The 26,246-nt window shown below is 35.6% G+C and overlaps 1 long non-coding RNA gene across 1 annotated transcript; it reads left to right on the top strand.

Annotated features, from left to right (window-relative positions):
• The first annotated feature begins 488 nt into the window (after positions 1–488).
• LOC118766437 lies at positions 489–25,556 on the top strand. The gene is made up of 3 exons (XR_005002372.1): positions 489–499; positions 13,935–13,939; positions 25,433–25,556. It is a non-coding gene; the product is annotated as an uncharacterized LOC118766437 (long non-coding RNA).
• The last annotated feature ends 690 nt before the right edge of the window (positions 25,557–26,246 follow it).

The following is a 26,246-nucleotide window of genomic DNA, read 5'->3' as shown; positions in this document are numbered from 1 at the left end:
AAAGAAAACAATTTTAGCTTCGTTCTCGGTATATTAATGTGTTTTTGCGTCTATTTTTTCCTTCTTTCTTGATAATACTGGGTTCAACTTATCGAAAAATATACACACTTAATGATAGAAAATAATTCGTGATTAACATACGAAATAAAATCATTTTAGTTATTGGCACACTTTCCGAAATTTATCTTGACAAGTTTCTATATTTTTAATCTCATTTTATATATTATTATTTGATTGTCCTTTTTAATAATGATAATAATCTCTTCCACTGAAATTTTTGTGGAGGGGACTAGTCGATTACATCGACCCCAGTGTTTTACCGGTGCTCAATTTATCGACTCTAAAAGAATGAAAGGCAAAGTTGACCTCGTTGGAATTTGAGCACAGAACGTAGTGACGGGTGGAATACCTATTTCTTTACTACCCACAGGGGGTTAAACACAGAGAGGACAAACAAGGACAAATAAACGGATTAAGTCGATTATATCGGTCCCAGTACGTAACTGGTACTTAATTTATCGACCCCGAAAGGATGAAAGGCAAAGTCGACTCAGAACGTAACGGCAGACGAAATACGGCTACGCATTTCGCCCGGCGTGCTAACGTTTCTGCCAGCTCGCCGACTTACTACTACTACTACTACTACTACTACTACTACTACGACGACGACGACGACGACGACGACGACCACCACCACCACCACCACCACCACCACTACCACCATCAGGATGGATGAAATGCCGCTAAGCATTTTGTCTGGCACGCTTACGATTCTACCAGCTCGCCGCCCCAATAATAGTAATAATCCTTTCTACTAAAGGCACAAGGCCAGAAATTTTGGTGGGAGAAGACTAGTCGATTACATCGACCCCAGCGTTTCACTTAAACTTAATTTACCGACCCCGAAAAGATGAAAGGCAAAGTCGACCGCGACAGAATTTGAACTCAGAACGTTATGACGGACGAACTGCAGTTGAACATTTCGCCCGGCGTGCTAACGATTCTGTTAGCTCGCCGCCTTATTGTTTGAGGCAGACCAGCAGAGATTCTTTCAGAAAATAGTGTAGATGGAAGTACTGAAGATGAGAAACCTAATGCAGAAGAAGTTAGAAAGCTCTGGAGTAATATCTGAGACAAGCCAGTCAATCATAATGGAGATACAGCATGATCAAAGAAAGTGAAGGAAGAAGTAGTCAGTGAGAAACCGCCAGATCTAAAACTAACTAGTGCATTAATGAGTAAAGTGGTAGGAAGAATGCCACATTGGAAGGGCCCGGGACCAAATTTAGTTCAAGAGTAGCATACATGGGAAACTGTGAGAACAACTTCAGCGTTGCCTAAATGGTTTGATGACAAGAAGAAGAACAGTATTTCTAATGAAAGACAAAAGTGAGGACAATATAGCTAGTAATTATAGACCAATCATTTTCTTACCATTAGTGTGGAAGCTGTTAAAAGGAATGCTCTCAGAAAGCATTTACGGGCATTTTCATTGCCAGGATAGATGAAATAGGCATAAAGCCTAGTTTAGTGCAGCTCTAGAAAACAGCATCATTAGGGACATTTAGGATACTTATGAAGGTTCTTGGCATCTTAGATTAATTGTTGTAGCCCGATGTTAGGAAATATTTTTCAACAGTTTAAGCTGTTGGACGTATATGAAATAATATTTTTCTCCACTGTGGGCCGAAGCTCTAAAATTTTAGGGAAGATGAAAAGCCGATTATATCGATCCCAGTCCTTTACTGGTACTTTATTTTATCAATCTCTAAAGGATAAAAAGCAAAAACGATTTCAGCAGTATTTAAACACAAAATGCAAAGAACCGGAAGAAATGGTGCTCTAAGCATTTTTCTCTGACGATTCTGCCACTTCACCACCTTTTATGATTTCACCTTTTGGGGGTGCAACGTCAAACACATCGACCCCAGAACTTTATTTTATCGATCTCGAAAGGATGAAAGATAAAGTTAACCTCGGCAGTATTTGAACTCAGAACAGTCAGAAGAAATGCCGATAAGCATTTTTCCTGACTAGCTATAATGGTATTAATCCTTATTAGGCGCAAGCGTGGCTGTGTGGTAACAAGCTTGCTTCCCAACCACATGGTTCCGGGTTCAGTCCCACTGCATGGCATGTTGGGCAAGTGTCTTCTACTATAGCCTCGGGCCGACCAAAGCCTTTTGAGTGGATTTAGTAGACGGAAACTGAAAGAAGCCCGTCATATATATATATATATATATATGTATGTATATATATCTATGTGTGTATGTGTCTTTGTGTCTCTGTGTGTGTCCACCACCACCACCACCACCACCACCACTTGACAACCGGTGTTGGCGTGTTTGTGTCCCCGTGACATAGCGGTTTCACAAAAGAGCCCGAGAGAATAAGTACCAGGCTTAAAAAAATAAGTCTTGGTGTTGATTCATTTGACCAAAAAGTCAAAGCAGTTCCCCAGAATGGCCGCAGTCTAATGACTGAAACATGTAAACGATAAAAGATAAAAATATTATTATTTATCTTAAAATGCATCATAAAATGTTACAGAAGAGCTTTTTTTTTCTTTACTAGTTTTATTTGATATTTTTACTGCGCCTCTGTTTCTTCTTTGGACAGCCGCAACCGCGACATATCTCACAATGCTGCGCCACGAGTTTATGTTCGACATTAACTTTAGTTTGTCTTCAGTTTCACGTTGCGTGTCGCTGCCATTGATGTCAATGTAGTTGAGTGGTCTTCGTCCTCTTTTAGGGTGCAAAAGTTTCGAAAATATGATGTTTGCCCTGATAGCATAGCCTACCCTACGTTAAACGATGTATCCATAAATCTTATCTTCAGCCTTGCGCTCACATAATGAGGTATTTTGAACCCTAGTGCACATAGCAACAAAGCGATCTTAAAGCTCTTTTTTGATGAGAAATGATTTCAACTCCTTAGAGAAGGATATCCTCTATAAATGCCCTGAAGAATTTCAGAACTGCTGACTTTGAAATACTTGATTACTGGATGCCTTAAAGCTTATTACAGCCACTTCAAGCTAGTTCCTCGCGTGTAGTTTTACTTATTATCAGCAACGTAGAATCTAAGGTTCTGAAGGATTCTTTGAGTTGTGTGCCATTACTGAAAGAAATTGACAGGTTTCACCTCCATTGATAGCCATGAAAAACAAACTGATTTTGCAGCATTCTCAAGAATTGTTATCAAATGTTGTGCGTCACATAGTCGATAAGCTGTCAGGACAAAGATCATCAGTTATATCTTCTATATGTTCGCACAAATATTGATTTCTCTGTCCATATGCGAGTTTAAACATCTCTATACACCTGAGTAGATTATGAGATTAGCAGATGACACTTATACATTATTTACATTATTATTACTATAATAATAATAATAATAATAATAATAATAATGATAACATCGAAAAATACCTTAGGAATGAGAACCCAGGTTCGAAATTTCCTCAAGACACCTGATAAAGGCTGGAGGTTATAGCAGTCGAAAGTTGTGTTAACAACAAACAAGATGAGGACAAATAGCCGTCAAATGTAAATAATTTACGTGATTCCTCATCTCTTAAATATAAAGCTGTAGATGACATTTACGTTAGCATACACAAGTTTGAAGCATATATATATATATATATATATATATATATATATATATACATACACACACACACACCACACACACACACACACACACACACACATATATATATATATAATATATATATATACATATATATACAAATCTGGAGGCGCAATGGCCCAGTAGTTAGGGCAGCAGACTCGCGGTCGTAGGATCACGGTTTGGATTCCTAGACCGGGCGTTGTTTATTGAGCGGAAACACCTAAAGCTCTATTAGGCTCCAGCAGGCGGTGATGGCGAACCCTGCTGTACCGTTTCACCACAACTGTCTCTCACTCTCCCTGTTTCTGTTGTACTTGTATTTCAAAGGGCCAGCCTTGTCACACTCTGTGTCACGCTGAATCTCCCCGAGAACTACGTTAAGAGTACACCTTGCATGTTAATTTCACGAGCAGGCTGTTCCGTTGAACGGATCAGCTGGAACCCTCGTCATCGTAACCGACGGAGTGCCACTGTATTTATATACCTTAAAATGTCTCTTAAAATGTTACAGAAGAGCTTTTTTTTCTTCAGCAGTTTTATTTGATATATATATATATATATATATGTGTGTGTGTGTGTGTGTGTGTGTGTGTGTGTGTGTGTAAGCCGCCATTTAGGAGGATCGCCGCATAACTTTTCGGTAGCTAGCCCAAGAAGTGAAGATAAGTGTAGGGTCCGCGGAAAAAAATCATTCACGACCATTTTGCACATGCGGAAGTTTTCTGCACGATGGATTCTCCGGATGCTCACACCTTCTCAGAAGCAGGAGCGAGTCAGTTGCTCCCAGACTCTTTTGGCAATGTGCCAAGAAAACGAGGAGGGCTTTTTCGGCAGACTTATCACACAGGATAAAACATGAGTCCATCACTATGATTCTGAGTTTAAAGTCCAATCGAGGCAATGGAAGCATGATAACTCATCACCTCCAAACGAGGCTTGTGTCCAACCCTCAGCAGGCAAGGTGGTGCTTACAGTCTTTTGGGACCAGCGCAGAGTAATGATGATGAATTTTCTGGCAAAGGACACCACAATTAACGGGGCATGTTGTTTCCCTGCTGCAAAAATAATGGGACGCCATCAAAGTAAAGGGGCATGGTATGCTGACCAAAGGAGTCCGCCTCCGCCAAGACTACGCCCCAGTTCACAATATGCATGTTGCCCAGAAGAAAGCATACCCCTGCGGCTATGAATTCCTCTCTCATCCCCCTTACTCTTCCGACCTCACACCATCTGACTTCCACCACTTTCTAACCATGAAGTGTTTTTTGAAGAGGAAGCATTTTTCGGCTCATGAACTTATTTCCGAGGTAAAGTCTTGGCTCCAGACGCAACCTACCGAATTCTACAGACGAGTTCTTCACAGCTACATAAAGCGATGGGAGAATTATGTCACCATTGGTGGTAGCTATGTAGAGAAGGACTAATAATTATGTAAGGCTTCGTTTATCCGTGGATCAGCAGAAATCTTTAATGAACACTCCTCGTTTATACACACACACACACACACACACACACACACACACACATATATGTGTATATATGCATAAATACCTATCTACAAGTCAGGACGTTGCCTACATCTTTAGGCGTTATGACCGTACTCATAAAATGTATGCTTATTTAAGTCTTTCGCTGTGGGGCATAGATCACCAATGACTTTTCCCCTCTGATCTCGACTCTTGACAGTGCTTTTTGTTTCTCTAGAGTTGGTTCCTTGCGTTTTCAACTCTGATTTTCTCTTCTCCGATGGAAGGCTTTTCTCTCCCAGGTCCTGTTGATTTTAATTGTCATCAATGCTTCTGTTAACTTGTTGGCTCTACATAAACCCATTTTAATCTCTGTAGAGAGTTGGTACATATTAGTCTGGCCTTTATCATTTGACCTGTTCAGCATGAGAGGCGCGACCAGGTGTGAGCATTTTGCCGGAAATTAAAAAATATATTTTTTTAATAATATTTTTGTTGTTTTTGTAAAATCTTAGTGTCACTAAAGCATAAAGCCCTCATACCGCAACAAGGACTGGATCTTGTGGTGGTTATGTCATAATTGGAAATACTCAAATTTTGGTAATGTTTTAAAATTATACGAGTTTGTTGCTTACACTTTACACGGGGCGGTATACATATTTTTTATTTACTTATTTGCATTTCGAAGTTTATTATATTTCATGTTAAGGCGGTGAGCTGGCAGAACTGCTATCCTACCGGAAAAACTGCTTAGCAGCATTTCATCCGTCTTTACGTTCTTAGTTCAAATTCCGCTATCATTGACTGCCTTTTTTCATCCTTTCGGGGTCGATAAAATAAGTACCAGTCAAGTACTGGGGTCGATATAGTTGACCACCCCTCCATTCAAAAACTGCTCACCCTGTGCCAAAACTTGAGACCATATTTATACTTCATGTTGTAGTTGATTCTGTAATTGTCATCGTATTTGAGATGGCGGTTAAATAGTTTATCACATAATTACATTTAAACTTTTTCAAGTTTAAATATGTGAAGACCCCTTCCAGTTCCTAGTGTTCAGAACTCAGATACCGCTGTGGCAAGCTGGCAGAATTGTTACCGGGCAAAATGCTTTACGATCTGAGTTCAAATTCCACCAAGGTTGACTTTTGCTTTTCATCATTTCGGAGTCGATAAAATAAATACCAGTTGAGCACTGGGGTCGATGTAATCAACTTAGAGCCCTACCCCGAGCTTGCTGGCCTTGTGCCAAAATTTGAAGCGAGGAGACTAAGGCTTAAAATGCCTCCCAAAACTGTACCGATGCAACTATTACTCTTTACTGCATACTTTTCCCTCAGTACTCATACAGAATTTCCCACTGCCTTCACCCATCAGGGGCGACACCACCCACTTTGGGAAACATTGATATAGAGTATGTGATGTTCGAAGCGCTTTATTCTATTGAAAGGTAACGTGCAGAATGCATACTTTGAAGGACTTGAACTGAAAGTGTCTTACATATAAGCTTATATTTATGATTGTATAAACAGTTGTGATCTCTGGTATTATGTTTTCGTTTACACGTTTTTGGCTTACTCAGTAGACCAATCATTATTTGTGCCATTTTTACTTTCATCTTCTCATCCTACTTTCCACTCTCATTTTGGAGCCCTTGTGTTTGATAGCTTCGCAACTTCCTTTTTGAGGAATGTTTTGATTAGAAAGGATTGAGATGTCTATCAAAGTCTATAAGCTTTCCTTTGTTTCTTTCATAATAATGTCTCTGATGTTCGCTTCGATTTCCTTGTCAGTCCGGACAGGCATGTTTCAAAGAATCGGAGCTGTATTGTTGCTGTACATATCGGATTTAGTATTAACATTATTCATTCCTTTTGTTTTGATATGAAAGTGCCTGTAGACTGCCCAATTGAAATATGCATAACTATTTACATAAACCAACGCGGCAGTCTCTAAGTAGTCACTCAGTTTGCTAGAAATATCAGCAAAATCTTTCTCAAACCATACCCAGCTGTCTTCAAAAGGAAGGGCACACGGAATATCAATGTGGATTACACTAGACAAAGAAAGAAAACACATGATGTTCAGAAATCGATTGCCATTTATCATAGGTCTGATCGATCAATAAAAGCTACCTACTCAGTCAGGGGTGGAGGCGCGTGGCTTAGTGGTTAGGGTGTCAGCATCATGATCGTAAGATTGTGGTTTCGATTCCAGCACCGGGCGACGCGTTGTGTTCTTGAGTAAAACACTTCATTTCACGTTGCTCCAGTCCACTCAGCTGGCAAAAATGAGTAACGCTGCGATGGACTGGCGTCCTGTCCAGCTGGGGAACACATACGCCATAGAAACCGGGAAACCGGGCCCATGAGCCTGGCTAGGCTTTAAAAAGGCGCATTTATACTCAGTCAGGGATAAATTCTACTTTTCACCAAATCTTTAAGCAGGAAATGAGGTGAGTTATTATTGGTCTTGCTTGTTTACGCACATAAACATTCACTTTGACAGAGTTTCTTGATTCGACATTAATCTTAAGCAGCTAAAATTTCTGTTTTTAGTTTAAATCTTTTGAGTAATTGTTTGGTTTGCATCTTGGTTCAACTCTTAAATGTCCAGTTGTATAGGAGAAAAAGTAATTGTGAAGATAACCTCTCTAGTTTTCTTTAGCATAATTTACGAGTTCTGCTTTAATTCAACTCTTCTGGTTTTCTTTTATCATCTCACTGATATTTACATTGTTATAATCTAAAGTCTAGATCCTAAACCTTATCCTCGATGTATCTAGCATCTCATTTGTACCCGAATTGTTCTTAACACGTGCACTGAAACACGCATATAAGAACGTACATATTCACACACACACACATTCAAGGGAGGTGGGAATAAACAGACACACGGACACACACACATACAGAGTAAAACATTATTTATTTTTCTACTATAAGCATAAGGCCTGAAATTTTTGGGGAGGAGGCCAATCGATTTGATCGACCCCAGTACGCAACTGGTACTTAATTTATAGACCCCGAAAAGATGAAAGGCAAAGTCGACCTCGGCGGAATTTGAACTCAGAATGTAGTGACGGGCGAAATACCGCTAAGCACTTCGTCCGACGTGTTAACGTTTCTGCCAGCTCGCCTCCTTAGAAATATTCTTTTCTACTCTAGGCACAAGGCCTGAGTTTTTTGGGGATGTGTGTAGGTGGTGGGGAGAAGGCCAGTCGATTAGATCGACGCCAGTACGCAACTGGTACTTAATTTATCGACACCGAAAGGATGAAAGGCAAAGTCGACCTCAGCGGAATTTGAACTCAGAAATGTAACGGCAGACAAAATACCTATTTTTTTACTACCCACAAGGGGCTTAAACACAGAAGGGACAAACAAGGACAGACAGACGGATTAAGTTGATTACATCGACTCCAGTGCGTAACTGGTACTTAATTTATCGACCCCGAAAGGATGAAAGGCAGAGTCGACCTTGGCGGAATTTGAACTCAGAACGTAGCGGCAGAAGAAATACCGCTAAGCATTTCGCCCGGCGTGCTAACGTTTCTGCCTGCTCGCCACCTTGTAAAACATTACTTACGCTCACACGCAGACAAACACTCATATTGATATTGTCCCCTGTTTATACAAAGAAATGATTTGTGCCCCCACGAACAATTAAAAACTTGCAAATAACTTACTTATGCAAGCTCTGCCAGTCGAAAGCTCTGCATACCGGACTCCACCTACCGGGGTGGGTCTCCGCTTACTGAATAGACTGACTTGTATTTAACCATCGACATTTGATCTTAAGTCATTGGTCTCTGGAACACCTGCACTATTCAAACTGGGCAGTCATGCAGATCTGACATACCATGTAGGTAAACATGCAAGCAAACATGCCATGTAGGCAAACAGGTATCCACTTAACACCTACACGTCATTTTGTTAATTCCTTCCTTTTACAGATCTTACTCTTTTACTCTCTTTTACTTGCTTCAGTTATTTGACTGTGGCCATGCTGGAGCACCGCCTTTAGTCGAGCAAATCGAACCCAGGACTTATTCTTTGTAAGCCTAGTACTTATTCTATCGGTCACTTTTGCCGAACCGCTAAGTTACGGGGACATAAACACACCAGCATCGGTTGTGAAGCGATGATGGCGGGGAAAAACACAGACACACAAACATACACACACACACGCATATATATATATATATATATATATATTAATTGTTATCGCCATATTAATATGGTATTCTTATAGATATAAGAATAATCGCTGCCGCTGGTCAGCTCCATGAGGCCACCGCCTTAAGATAGCTATTGATACACGATCTGTATCCATTATAACCTTCGAACAAGGGAGGTCAGCCGCTTCACACTGCCAGTTATAATGGATACAGATCGTGTATCAATAGCTATCTTAAGGCGGTGGCCTCATGGAGCTGACCAGCGGCAGCGATTATTCTTATATCTATAAGAATACCATATTAATATGGCGATAATAATTAATTTCCAGTAAACGCTGTCGTAATCTCTTTTATAGAGACTTAGTAATTTTAATATTTCTATTATATATATATATATATATATATATATATATATACATATATACGACGGATTTCTTTCAGTTTCTGTCTACCAAATCCACTCACAAGGCTTTGGTCGGCCCGAAGCTATTGCAGAAGACACTCGCCCAAGGTGCCACGCAGTGGGACTGAACCCGGAACTATGTGATTGGTAAGCAAGCTACTTACCATACAGTCACTCCTGCACACTTTTTCTTCGAAAGTTCTGTAACCAAACTCATTTGTAGCTGGCCACTAAACCTTTGTTTTCTTCGTAATCTCTTCTGACGAATAGGCATCTTGACCTAATGATTTTTGTTTAGAAAGAATTTTCAGCCGGAGCAGCAATCGATCATTTGTAGTTTGACTCTTGGGAGGATTTACCTCGTGTTTGACCGTCAATTGACCTACACCGTTTCAACTTCATACACTTCTCGTCATGCTATATCTTCAACGTGACTTCGATACCAAATGTTTTATCGCTTCTAATTAGTTCTCCAAAACGCGCTACAGTTACTTTGTAATAATTTTCTATTTGTATCAGGACCCTTCCATTTCGATCGCATAACAGACATATCGTATCTGTTGAGACTTTTAGGTTGAGTGAGTTCTGAATTTTCTAGCCTTCTCAATTCACTTAATTTCCAGTTTATTACATTGAAGCTATCTATACATTGTGACACTTAGTTAATGCATTTTTACTTACGTTATTCTGGCATTTAGTTTAGTCTGTATAATAATAATTCAAATTTTCTGTTTCGCTTTTCATTATATAACTTAATTTTTTTCTATCTTTATTATATCTTTGTTTAATGTACACCTTATTACTTGTCTTCGTGGTTCTATTGCCATTGACAAATTTTAGTGTCTGTATCTCACTAGTGAAGGCGCATGGCTCAGTGGTTAGATCGTCGGGCTTAAAATCGTGAGGTTGTGTGTTCGATTCCCGGACCGGGCTTGTGGTGTGTTCTTGAGCAAGACGCTTTATTTCACGTTGCTCCAGTTCTTTCAGCTGTAAAAATTAGTTGCGACATCACTGATGCCAAGCTGGTTCAACCTTTACCTTTCCCTTGGACAACATCGGTGGCGTGGAGAGGGGAGGCTGGTATGCATGGACGATTGGCGGAATTCTAAGAACACCGAACCAAATGCTTTACAGTATTTGTTCTGGTTCTTTGTGATCTGAGTTCAAATTCTAGCTACTTAAGTGCTGGGTCAATTTTATCGACTATACCTATTTACTAAGCTATTTGTGGACTGGCGCCTATGTTAAAAATGCTAATTATTATTATAATGTTTAAGGCGGTAAATTAGCAGTCAAATATTGGGGTTCATATAATCGACTTACCCTCCCTTCAAAAACTGTTGACCCTGTGCAAAATTTAAAATCTTTATTATTGTCATCGTAGTTAAGGTGGTGAGCTGGCAAAATCGTTGGCGCGCCGGACAAAATGCTCAGTGGCGTTTCGACCGTCTCTTCGTTCTGTGTTCAAATTCCGCTGAGGCTGACTTTGCCTTTTATCCTTACGGAGTCGATGAGAGATATGCACCAGTTGAGAACTGGGGTCGATGTATTCCACTATACCCTCTCCACAAAATTTCAAACCTTTTTCCTGCAATAGAAAGGATTATCATCTTTATTATTTATGGCTTCAGATTCCATTATTTTATTTCCTTTTTACTAAAAGAAAAAAAAAAGCAACAACAAAAAAACGATTAGATATATCCTAGAAAGCAAGTAGAAATATTCTTTTCTATTCTATTCTAGGTACAAGGCCCGAAACTTTTAGGGAGGGGGCCCAGTAGATTAGATCGACCACAGAACGCAACTGATACTTAATTTATCAACCCCCGAAAGGAATGAAGGCAAAGTCGACCTTGGCGGAATTCGAACTCAGAACGTAGCGGCAGACGAAATACCTATTTCTTTACTACCCACAAGGGGCTAAACACAGAGAGGACAAACAAGGACAGACAAACGGATTAAGTCGATTACATCGACCCAGTGTGTAACTGGTACATATTTAATCGACCCCGAAAGGATGAAAGGCAAAGTTGACCCGTAGGAATTTGAACTCAGAACGTAGCGGCAGACGAAATACCGCAAAGTATTTCGCCTGGCGTGCTAACGTTTCTGCCAGCTCACCGCCTTAAATCCAGTAGAAACATTGAAAGTTAATAAATGCTGTGTAAGAATGCGCTAAGCATAATTACAGGTACAAGTGTTATTATTTGTTTTAACCAGCATTTGTCTCCGTCTTTATATAATCTGTAAATGTTTTGTATCAATTAACAATGGAATTACAAACACGTTCCATAATCGCCGAAACTTTTCTTTTAATTCAACACTTGTATTCAAATCCTAATTGGTTGCCCTGGGTTGATTTAATCGATTAGCGCCATTCCATACAAATTTCTAACCTTGAGGTATTAATTTCATGATATAGCTAGGTCGAGGTTTTGTAATTTAAATTTTAGCTGCCGCATATGTTATATTAACACTGTATCTGAAAAAGGAAGCCGGTTTGCTGGCTGAGCCACTATGGCATCGAACAAAATGCCTAGTGGCATGTTTTTTAAAGCGGCGAGCTGTGAGAATCGGTAGCACGCCGTGCAAAATGCTTAGCGGCATTTCGTCCGTCTTCATGTTCTGTGTTCAAATTCCGCCGAGGTTGACCTTGTCTTTAATCCTTTCAGGGTCGATAAAATAAGTACAAGTTGAACACTGGGGTCGATGTAATTGACTTGTGCTCTCCCCCGAACTTGCAGGCCTTGTACTAAAATTTGAAATCAATATCTGAAAAAAAAAAAAAGAAAATGATAAAGAAAATGAAGCCAAAAATTCAAAAACGTAAACAAAATATACAGTGAAGCCCTTCTCTCAATCACAGTTATTAGTACTTTTTTAAAACAATCCACATTATGTAAATTTATGTAATGTTTCCTTTATAGTTTGAGCTACGTTTAATAAAAACTATTTTTGTATGGTTTGAATAAAAGATAACTGAAATGAAATTTTTTTATGACATAAATAATATTGATACAAGATCAGGTGGTTTAGGAACATGGCATTGTGGATAAATTCAACTCCAGTGTATTACAGATGTTTATTTGTTTGCCCCTGAAGGGTGAGAGGAAAGAATACCGTAGCGAGATTTGAAGAACTCAAAGAGACGTAATTATATATCGCAAAGCCTTTAATCCACCGCTCTACCGTTTATGCAACTCATATCCGTTAATATGAATACTATCAAAATCAAAATCAGAGTCTTTAGTGTGCGAAAAGCCGGCTAAACTTAGTTTCAAATTCTAACTCGTTAAATATTGAAAGTAAAAAAAAAAGTTTCCAAAAGAGATATTTAAATGATTTCTCTGCATGGCATTTATTAACTCCATCAAAAGAATGTATTAAAATTCTTCACTGACTATTTTACATGAATCATAACAATAAAGATTTCTGCTTGTTTGTTTCTAATTTACTTGATGAATTCCATAGATAAAGAGGCGAAATCTAAACTTTGTGGATTTTATAGCCAAATGCTATTGTTTATATATTTTCTTTTGCGAGTTATCCAGTTTCTTTTCACGAAATATAAAAGCTAAGTTTAAGATTTCATCTTGTCGTTCTCTTTCATTATACAATTGGCAAGCCTATATTTTTCCGAGGTCACGTAAACGGCGTGTACCTTCTATCCAATTACGAGCGTTATTCCTCTTTCAAATTTCTCTGATGCTCAAATGACCTTGTCAACTATTCATTTGAAAGTTATTTCTTTGATTGGTTACGAACATGAAATAGTTACCTGAAAACGGTTGTGGACATCGGGATTAAAGGGAGGAGAACAAAGGGGACGGGATACAATACAAAGAGAAAGGAGATATAAAAGAAGGAGAAAGTGAGAGTATGAGGAGAAGAAATAAGAGGAAGAAGTAGAAAGAATATGAGAACATACATTTGTCGACTAAACGCTTTTGAGGCAAAAGGCGGAGCAATGATTTTCGAAGAGGAAAATTATATGAACATTTCCTATTTTCATTTATATCTTCCTTTTCGTATTTCTCTTTCTCTCGTTTACTTTATTCTCACTTATCCCCTCTCTGTCTTTCTTCTTTTCAACAGCGAACGTGAAACTATTTTACATTGGCCATTTATTTCGCTACCAAACTACAGAAGATTTTCCAGATAAAGGAGAAAATAATGCTAGAGTATCCAGTGGGAGTTACCTTCCAAGGAACGCATCGAACACAACGCTTAATAAAAACAGCCATTCTAGTTGTGGTAACAGCTTCCTACCTTCTTTCTGAGTAGCATTATATGCTTTGATATCTATCGATATTTCACCGTAAGATGATTGTCTTCAGCATTGATTTCTTTGACTTCTAGAATAAATCAAGAACAAATCTGTAAATATGGTGTTACTCGTTCATATTCAAGAATCCCAGATAAATCAAATACATTCCAACAGTTTATTAAATAGCCAAATAAGATTGCTTTTCAGCAGTGTTTTCCTAACCTGTAATTTGGTTAGAGTGGTATCAAAATAAAGGCAAAGAATCCTGAGAAAACCGATATTTATTTCCTGTCATTACTTCAGTAAACTCATAAACTAGGCACACACAGATTATACAGTAGAAATGCGAAATGCGGTGCATAAAAATTGCATTTATCAATGCAGAATACCTAAAATAAAATTACATGCATCAATCATGCATATACGTGTATATGGAAACAAGTACAAGTCTATAAATATATTCACTGACACTACACTAATATACAGAGATATATACACAAATGCGCACAAGCATGTATAAAATCAACATGTATTAGTGTGTGCGTATTTTGTGCTCGTAACCGTGTTTTTGAGTGATAGTATAAATACCTACAAAAACAGGTGCACTAACACAAGCAAACATTCCATAAATCTCAAAAGTTACAAATATGTATGATCTTACGTATGCATATATGTATGTATGCATATATGTACGCATATATATGTATGTACTCATGCTTGTATGCACGTGGATTATGTTTGAATGTCTCACAGAAAATTGAAGTCATTGTAACAAATAAAAAAACTATAGAGACGATGGTGTATATAATTGTATGAATACAAATGTGTTCGAGTGTATGTGCTTGTGTAATTATATGCATACTTAGAATTTGGTAACATTTATCGATATCTGATCAAATTAATGCACTGAGAAAGGTATTGTAAAACGCACACGAAATAACAATCGTATTTATATATCTCTGGAAAAATTTTAGCACTTAAATATTTATTTCCATAAAGTTTTGAACATATGCATTCAACTGCTTTCAAAGTTTCTCTTATATGTATGCATGTCATTATTCAGCTTTATTTCAAGATTTCTTGCCAAAAGAGAAAAAGCCGGTTTCTAACCTAGATTCAAGGCTCCTTCATTGAAATTTCAACATCAACAACAGGGTATTTTTACATGTATATGTGTAGGTGCAGATTTGTATGTTTTGTTTTATGTGTGTATGTATAATATATACCTAAAATACATATTTACATATACAATACACACAAACATATATATGTTTATATGGATAATTCATATATATTATAATATATATATATATTTATTATATGTTTATATATATAATACATATTTATAAATATGAACGCTTATATAAGGCATTTCATTCCTATATAATATATAATATATTGTATATATATATATATATATATATATATATATATATAATACATATATATATATATATATATACATATATATATATATATATATAATATATATATAATATTATATATATATATATATATATATATATATATATATATATATAATATAATATATATATATATATATATATCTATATATATATATATATATGTATATATATATATATATATATGTATATATATGTATGTATATATGTATATATATATATATATATATATATATATATATATAACATATGTATATATACATATATATATATATATCTATATATATATCTATATAAATATCTATATATATATCTATATAAATATCTATATATATATATATATGTATATATATATGTATATATATATATATATATATATATATATATATATATATATATATGTGTGTGTGTGTGTGTGTGTGTGTGTGCGTGTGTGTGTAAGATCAAGGGAACGAGGTGTGGGAAGAAAGTTAGCTTCGAATAATCCATAGTGAATATAAAAAAATCAACTTTCAGTAACAGTAGTGGTTTATTGAGACGGAAGGTTGCGGGATGTTTTTTGTATCGAAGAACGATGAGCTGAAAAAAAAAGTTGTCGAGTGTGCGAAAACGTATACAAAAGTTATGGAATGGAGAGTGGGAAATCTGGGTTACATATGTTTCATAGAGTGTGGAACCTCGGAAGTGGTCATTTGACTGCGGCCATGCTGGAGCACCGCCTTTAGTCGAGCAACTCGACCCCGGAACTTATTCTTTTGTAAGCCCAGCACTAATTCTATCGGTCTGTTTTTGCCGAACCGCTAAGTAACCGGCACATAGACAAACCAGCATCGGTTGTCAAGCAATGCTAGGGGGACAAACACAGACACACAAACACACACACGCATATATATATATATATACATATATACGACGGGCTTCTTTCAGTTTCCGTCTACCAAATCCACTCACAAGGCTTTGGTCGGCCCGAGGCTATAGTAGAAGACACTTGCCCAAGGTGCCACGTAGTGGGATTGAACCCGGAACCATGTGGTTGGTAAACAAGCTACTTATCACACACCCACTCCTGCGCCTATGTATATGTATGTATGTATATATGTATATATATGTGCATATATATATATGTTCTTCTACTTCTAATTTCGGTACGTGGCGAAGCTATCAGATGACCCCTGATTATAATTATATTTATGTATATAATTATAGAATATTTTGTATAATTCAACTATAAAGATTATTTTAACGTACTGACTACTTGGTAAAATTATTAATTATTGATTAATTAATCAATTGATTAATTAATCGTACGCTATATTATTATTATGTGCATATAAATGTATATGTATACACATATATATATGTATATATATGTGTATATATATATTTATATATACACATATATATATGTATATATGCGTGTATATATATGTATGTATATATATGTATATATATATGTATATATATACGTATGTATATGTATATATTTGTATATATATATATATGTACATATATACGTATATATATATGTATATATATATACGTATATATATATATGTATATATATGTATATATATATATACGTATATATTTGTATATATATTATGTATATTTATATATGTATCTATATATTATATCTATCTATCTATCTATCTATCTATCTATCTATATATATATATTATTGAAAAAAAGGAGGCAGTCAGAATTTTAGATAATCTTTTATTAGTGCCTTCGTTCGTTATATATATATATCTATATATATATATATATATATATTATATATATATATATATATAATATATATATATATATTATGCACACCCGTTTGTTATGGTTTTTATATCAAGTGTTGATAGTCTACTGATCGTTAAATTAAATATTTGTGAAACTAACTGAACATTTTAGATTATTTCAATGGAAGTATATATTATTGGAAATATAATTAGAGAATCCGTTTCCCCATTGAAATATAAGAGCATCTTTAAACTTTCAAGTAACCACTTCTTGATCACTCAAATATGGAAGAACCATTTACAGTAAATATGTTCTTATTTGGTTTCTCATTCAGACCCACAATCATATCTTTAAAAATCCCCTCCTATCTTGACCAAAATAACGTTTCAAACACAATACCATAAAAAAATTGAATATATAACATAAAATAAACTTTTAACTCTATTAACAAATAAATAAGCAAATTAAAAGCGCGATCATTCGTAAACAAACAAGAGAAAATAAACACCACACCACACGATATAGCATAACCAATAACAGATAACATAAAATAAACTTGAAAAACAAAAAATTCTTTAAGTCTATTAACAAATAAATAAGCAAATTAAAAACAAAATTCTTTATTAACACACACGGGAAAAATAAATGCCACACCACACGAAGAACCATAACCGATGAAGAGGCAGAAAAATAACAGCCAGTCAGCGAATACAAAACGTTAACAATCAATAAAACATAAGCATGGGACAACACTATCGTCAACAAATATAATTAACCCTAATCATCAAAATCGAGATGTAACAATTCTCACATGAAAATCGGTGTCGTGAAACCCGAGTCGTGAGATAAATATTCCCTGTCAATAAATCATAAATTTTACGTGTCAGTGTCTGCCGGTCCGAGACAAGCTCTACAGGCACGGAGTGCCGTCAGTAAGACCTGTTCGAGATGTGCGCAGGGCGATGAAACCGTTCTGCATGCACTCGTTCAATGTCTGGGTATTGCAGAGATGTAGAGCTTTGTCGAACAGCTGTTGACGCATGTAGGACGAATCCAGCTATCTGCCGAGTCCCTCGTGAGGATCGTCCCGCCGCTTTCTTTTGGCCGGGAGGGAAAGGCAGTTTTCTTCTGCCAGGTGACTAAAGCGAAAGAGGTAGTGTGGTGGACGAGGCTGAAAAGACTGAAGACAAACACTTTCCTCTTCGGTCAAGCCCTAATCGACTTTTTCAAGTTCCACTTGAAAAGGAAAACGAGGGTAGAGACGGAACTACTGCTCACTGACCAGTAATTTTGTTGAAAGGTGGGTGAATGTAGCGAAAATGGGCCTATTCTCTGAATGGGCCTACTCTGAACATTCACTTGTAGGCCGGAGCGGTTGGGAAGAAGCGGGTTCCTTTCTGAGGTGCTCTTGGCGGTCAGGGTGACCAGACTGTGTGGGGTGTCTTGAGTGGCTCTGGGTGAAACTCCCACCTATTGGAGATTTTAGTTGTTAGAATTTTCTTGTTAACTGTCATTGCTATTTTATTGTTTACTCGATTTTTGTATTAAGCGTCACGTTTTCCCTTTTTTGTATTGTCCTTATTTGTTTCTGTGTATGGCCCTTGAAGCCGATAAAGAAACGATTATTATTATTATCATTATTATCATTATTATTATTATTATTATTATTATTATTATTATTATTATTATTATTATTATTATTATTATTATTATTATTATGTCGCATCATACACACCCATAATAATGCCATATTGTCATTTTGTAATATACTAAAGCGATGGTTGAAACGAACTTAGAAATTTGGTCTGCAATTTTTAAATGATATTTGTTGATATTTGTGATATTTATTAATTTATTTAGGTCTATCATATTTCCTCAAAATAGATTTGGACTCTATTATTAATATTGGACAGATTATTTGAACCGGTTATTGATATTTAGAAGTAATTCTTTACAGCGTAAAATTACTTCTTAAAAGGGATTGTAATTTTAAAAAACTAAAAAAAAAAAAAACTAGAAATCAAACAAACAGAAATGCAATTCTAATGTGATGCTTCTAGTGTCATATTTTAGACTAAAAATACATATTCTAAAAATAATAGCTTATGTTATTGTATTTTAGAAACAAGCATTTTCCCTGTTTTGAAAGGAGAATTTTATTGAAGAAAATCTTCGCAAAAGTGACAAGTTATTGACAACATTTTTTTTCTTCATTCAGAAATGTCAACCAGATTTCGGTAGTTGATATTTATTTTATATATGTATATATTTTATACTTGTTCAACTAAAATTTTATTGACCTCAGGCCTCTGGTGGAAATTAATAAATATTTCAGAATTTTACTGTCCATTATCCGTGTGTATACTGTCATTCTCTGCAAAATGTTTTCTTACAAATTAATAAGGTTCTCTAAATATGAAACTATAAAGAATTTTATTTCTACGAGGAAAAATGAATACAAAAGAAATTAAGTGATATATCTAAAGAAAGCGACGCTTCACAAATACGTTGTAAACTTCAATGCTTTAATGAAAGACATTTGGTTGTATATAGAAAGATCAGAATCAATGTACAAATATAGCATTTATATATATATATATATATATATATTATATATATATATAATATATATATATATAATATATACATACATACATACACATATATACACGGTGCGAGGGGCATTTGGGGACATATATGATAATTTAATATGCAACTCTAGCAAAACCAAATGTGTTTTAATAAAACTTTGTGCACGTATAAGATTAGTCAATGAATGCTTCAATGCAGGGACCGGTGCCGTTGACATTGTTAACTGTTCGTAAAGACCACCTGACATGTATATTTAACCTATATTAATTTAGTGAGAAGGTGCTGAGTTTTTTTAATACATACTTCATCCATCCAGGGCTTAACTACTGTCTCTAGCATCTCAACATATCCAGAAGTGGAAATATGTGCAGTATCATGACATGTCCTTCGTTACGTATCGCTACTAAAATTATCGCAATGGCTGGAAACTTAATGTGCATCGCTCTGGGGGACATCAGAAGAATCTGTACATGACATTCTATCATTTTTTTCTTTTGGTCTAGGTCTAAGTTTTTCTCATAGAGAAGGACCAAAGCATGCCATGTTTTTCGTGAGTTTTCTTTCTTTATCTTGTGAAGTGAGCGCTTGATACGACATGAATTAGCCTTTCCACAGGAGATACAAGTAATTTTCATAACGATCGCTTACTTTGGAGGAGAGGCCTCCCTTCATCGGCGCAAATGCCTTTACGGTATTTACTCAGATTTACAACTGTATACGCAAACAAAGACCTGCAAACACAACAGACTCACAAACACAACAGACCCACAAGCTTAACAGACTTATACGGATGCATATAATTTACAATCAAGACATCTAAATCTGTTACTGTAACTGTACTATCTCACACAGAGAAGAACAAATTGTTTACAACATGGAAATGAAAGTAGCTTGAGTAGCATCGAGAATAGATGAAACATTAACCTCTGGCTGGCGTTTATTTTCTTCTTAAACAAACGAGAAACTGTTGCAGATAAAATTCTAAAAGTTTCTCTTCAAAGTATTGAGGTAATATTTTCTGTTCAGAAGTGCGGCGAGCTGGCAGAAACGTTAGCGCGCCGGGCGAAATGCTTAGCGGTATTTCGTCTGCCGCTACGTTCTGAGTTCAAATTCCGCCGAGGTCGACTTTGCCTTTCATCCTTTCGGGGTCGATAAATTAAGTACCAGTTACGCACTGGGGTCGGTGTAATCGACTTAATACCTATGTCTGTCCTTGTTTGTCCCCTCTGTGTTTAGCCCCTTGTGGGTAATAAAGAAATAGGTATTTCGTCTGCCGCTACGTTCTGAGTTCAAATTCCACCGAGCTCCACTTTGCCTTTCATCCTTTCGGGGTCAATTAAATAAGTACCAATTACGCACTGGGGTCGATATAATCGACTTAATCCGTTTGTCTGTCCTTGTTTGTCCTCTCTGTGTTTAGCCCCTTGTGGGTAGTAAAGAAATAGGTATTTCGTCCGTCTTTACGCTCTGAGTTCAAATTCCGCCGAGGTCGACTTTGCCTTTCATAAATTAAGTATCAGTTGCGTACTGGGGGTCGATGTAATCGACTTACTCCTCCCCCAAAATTTCGGGCCTTGTGCCTAGAGTAGAAAATAATATATTCCATTTAGAATCTTTGACTGGTCAATATCATATCAACAAAGAAGGCGCCGAGCTGGCAGAAACATTAGCATGCCGGGCAACATGCTTAGCAGCATTTCGTCCGTCTTTACGTTCTGAGTTCAAACTCCGCCGAGGTCAGATTTGTCTTTCATCCTTTATATTTCGATAAAATAAGCAGCATTCGACCACTGGGGTTGATATAATCGACTTACTTCCTTTCTCGAACTTACTAGCCCTGTGCCAAAATTTGAAAGCAGTATTATTTATTAAAAAATGCAGTGTTTTAGTCTAGTATTTTCACTCTTTAGTTTCAACTCACTAGAATTGAATTTGTCTTTCATAGTTCTAGGGTTAATAAAATAGGTCCCGGTGATATACGGAATATGAATTCTGAACTATAGAGGTATAAAAGAGAAGTTCGATGCCTGCAATATTCGAACTTTGGATTTAAAGAAAGGGAAATATTGGTTCAGTAAAATTTCAAGACGACTTGTTATTGCCAAGAAAATTTTGGAATTGTATCTGCAGCAGTTTGCCAAAGAAGAAGTAACCTTGCAAATATAAAAAGGAAACAGCACCAACAACTAACTTAAAAAACAGAAAACAACTAACATTAAAAAACAGAAGACAACTAAGCTTAAAAAAAAAAAGAAATCATTTCAGAGCTATGAGCTAAAGACAAAATTAATTAGTTTTGTAATAGTTTCTAAATGAATATAAAAACACACGACGAAATTGATATCTTCCTAATTGTAAAGAAATAAATTTAAAGTTAATGGAAAAGAACAAAATTATTTAAGCCAGCTGATTTGAAAAACCGGAATTGACAAGAACTGGTTGGTAAAATAGAAGATAGAGTACTGTCTAAGCAGTAATTCTTCAGTGCATGGTGTAGAATGTTTTAATTTCATTTGTCAGAGTTTTCAATTGCTAATCGAAGATATTAATAGAATGTCTTATAAAAAATAGAAAAACCGAGGTGGTTGCATAAAAACGATGGCATTGGAGCTGATAGATATGTCCATGGTAATAAGTAGAATTTTTACACAAATGCCTTTTCCGATCAGTATATGAAACTTTGGTCTTGTTTAGAAAAGAATTTTAAAAGTTTCAAAAACAAGTCAAATTATTTCATTTATATTTTATATTTAGTTTTGTATTAAGTGAACCAACACACCTTTATGTAAAGGATGGAGTAGATTGCCAGTGCAGTAGAATGTCTTTTGGTTTTAGTTCTATATTAAGTGAAGAACACTCCTTTATGTAGACGATGGAGTAGGTTGCCAACATACGGCTTGTAAACCAATGTTCTATGCTAAAATTCACTGTCATCTTACTAAAGAAAAGTATTTCTTGCTTGTTTCAGTAATTGGACTGCAGTCATACTGGAGAATCGCGTCAGTTGTGTCGAACTCGGTACTTAGTATGGCACTAAATTTGTAATGATCTCTATATTTTGGAGAGTAGTTTGTCTTTATATATTCATATATATTCACATAAATTTTATGGTATTCACATATATTTTTAGATACTGTATTTACGCCTAATAGTAAATAAACGGTGATGTGTATTGATCATGTCTACTTCCTCAGTGGGCAGAGTCGATAAGACAGCAGAAACCACGCAAAGTGTTAGAAGGCAATGCAAAGGCATTTAGCTCTCAACAGAGTAACACAACTTGCAGTAAATAGACACCGTATAATAATACAGTTCACTGTTATAAACTACAAGTTGGCCAGCATAAATCACAAATTCATTATCTATAAGTAAGTATGGGACATGCATTTTCTTGACTTATAAATAATGAATTCAACTTACCTCGTACAAAAATTATCTGCGATGATTTGACATTTGTTTTCTCATTTTCTAGAGGAACCAAAACCAACTGTCGGCCTGCAATCACTAGTCGTTCATGCAAGGATATTTTGAACGAGTGAAGTTTCGGAGAAAACAAATTCCTCTGTACCCATATAGAATTTGACTATCATCTGCAGTAACCATTGTAGAGATATAGTCCAATACATATTAGGAAACTAGAGTAGAATTCCATGAAGGACAGTCATACCTATTTTTCCACTGTTTTAGTCTGGATTCGAGACAAAACACGCTTACTGATGCGCCCTATAGCGTTTGTAACTATTTCAGAAAATTTTACTGCTTCAGTATTTATCTATAATCTTCTCTGTTGACGTCAAGTGAAAAATATGTCGGAGATAGAAACTTCTATATAATTCGACTGAGTGTTTCACATTTGCTCCAATGGGGTGCGACACTGGTTTCCTTTTATATTACAAGGTTAATTGTAATCAATCATAATAAATTTCATTAGAGATATATAATTAAAGAAAATGAAATCCCTACATATTTGATGGAGATACGTATAATGGCAGTTATTTATCCTTTTAATAAATGTTGATTAACAGTAACCATTTAAATACCTTAACTGTCCTTTTACACGCATTTAATTACGTCCTCCTTATCCAACACTTTATGTTATAACTGAGAAGTTAGTCTAAGCCAAGAAAAATCCAATTGACGATCATTTTATGAAGTGTTGTTAGTACGCTCAACTTCTAGTCAGATGGAACAGGCCAGAAATCTCTGTGACATTATTATAACTCCTGTCTCTCAATAGTATCTTTTACAGAGTCCTGAAGAGAAAATAAGCTTTAAAATTGTAAAATAATTTATAATTGAAAGTAGTTGGTGTTTAAGTAAATTTCCTGAATATGTCACACTTTTCAGTTATCATCAAATCTGACACTCCTAACACGAAGATACTGCTTTGCTTAGAACGAAAGCTAAAGTTTAAGACAATAAATCCGAATAAAAGCAAACATTTTAGTTTGTTAATCCTGTAATATCGCAATCTCTGTTAAAATAATTCTTGAATTTATGTATTTTTGAAAATGTTTCATTATTCTATTCTACAAAATAAATAAAAATTTTCTGTAAACAACAATACAAATAAACAACTAAAAGGTAGAGAAACAAACGTCCATTATTTGCTGTGATAATGTTATTTCAAGTTTCATATATGTCTGACATTTATTATTACCTTCGATTAACAAATAATTATTCGGTTAGAAATAACAAAGTGTTTTACATTTCGATTTTACGTTATTCAATAAAAATTTTAAAACAACTGCAAAGACAAACAAATAAATAAAAGAAAAATAGGCGTTTCACAAAACCAGACACATGGTTTTACTTGAAGAATTTTATGTGTTAATTATCAATATCGAAAGCAATCATTAATTGAGACACAGGCTAATGTTAATATAGTTTTGAAAATCACTTAGTCAAATTATATATCATGATTTTTTTTCTAACGAAAATTGTTCTGGTTCTGTCTATCATTTTTTTTCTATTTGAAACAACAAAACTATCATTAAAATTGTTATTGTTTTTGAATTACACATTAGTAATTATTTGAGCGGAAAAAATCATTTTTACTCTACCTTGCAGACCATTCTGTGTTTGATATATTCGATCTTCGTCTGGAGATGGATAGAAAACATTTTATAAATAAATAAACAAATGAAAAATTAAGTAACAAATAAATGAAAATCCTAAAGATGGCGACAAAGAATTAATTTCAATTATAGATCAATTACATCTTTTGAACAGTATCCAATTTCTCACCTTGCAAGTCATCATTATTGTTGTTGCTTTTCTTATTGACACTGTTTTCGTCATTGAAAATTTCGTTGCTTATGACGCTGACGATATAAATAGCTATGGCATTTTCAACGACAATGTTATCATTTACAGTGCTATAATAATAATAGTAGTAGTAGTAGTGGTATTATTATTATTATTATTATTATTATTATTATTATTATTATTATTATTATTATTATTATTATTATTAATAATAATAATAATAATAATAATGATGATAATGATGATGACGATGATGATGATGGTGGTGGTGGTGATGGTGGTGGTGGTGATGATGATGATAATAATAATAATAATAATAATAATAATAATAATAATAATAATTTGCCACTGATGTGAAAACTGATGACGAGCATCATATTAAACAGCATCTATAAGTACCTATATGGGAACGACCTACTACCATTGGAACAAAAAGGAAGTAGACGTAAGAACAGTGGAACGAAGGATTATTGAATGCCTTAAACTGCTTAAGGTCTCCCATAATATCCTGAAATTAATACAAAACTCAATGACAACGTGGCGAACTGAACTCACAGCATGGGGAAATAAGTTGGGAGAGGTAAATATCAAAAGAAGAATCTTTCAAGGGGACAGTCTGCCGCCTCTCCTATTTGTTGTCTGCATAATGCTACTAACGAGCGTTTTAAAGAAAGATGCGCGTGGGGTACATGCTAGGCAGGGTGAAAGTAAACAACCTGTGGTTTATGGATGACCTAAAGTTATTCTCTAAGATTGAGAAAAAGGTTAAGAGTTTGACGGCAACTGTGCAGATGATTAGCAAAAATATTGGCATGGAATTTGGGATCGAGAAATGTGGTGTAATGATTCTCAAAAGGGGGGAAATCAGTAAAAGCTATGGGATCAGGCTGGAAAGTGGTGAAAAAAGAAAGTCGGAAAGGATATAAGTACCTGGGTATCATTGAAAGAGATAAGATGAATGAACACAAGATGAAAGAAATGTAGAGGAAAAAGTATTTGAGAACTCGGCTTGTGCTTTAATCGAAGCTAAATGGCTGCTATAAAGTTAGAGCAATTAACACGTGAGCGGTTGCTTTGATGAGATATGGAGCAGGAATAGTATCTCGGAAGAAGCTTTAATTACAAGAGATAGACCGGAGAACACGTAAATTAATGGCAATGACCCCAAGAGTGATGTGCCAAGATTGTATGTAAAGATGAAAGAAGGAGGACGAGGATTGGTGTGTTGTGAAGGTTGTGTAAGGGAAGAGAATAGCCCGGCTTGGTATATCAAGGGGAG

Source organism: Octopus sinensis, linkage group LG1, assembly GCF_006345805.1.
Source record: "Octopus sinensis linkage group LG1, ASM634580v1, whole genome shotgun sequence".
NCBI lineage: Eukaryota > Metazoa > Mollusca > Cephalopoda > Octopoda > Octopodidae > Octopus > Octopus sinensis.
Note: the sequence above shows the minus strand (reverse complement) of the source record. Positions and strands in the feature narration are given on the sequence as shown.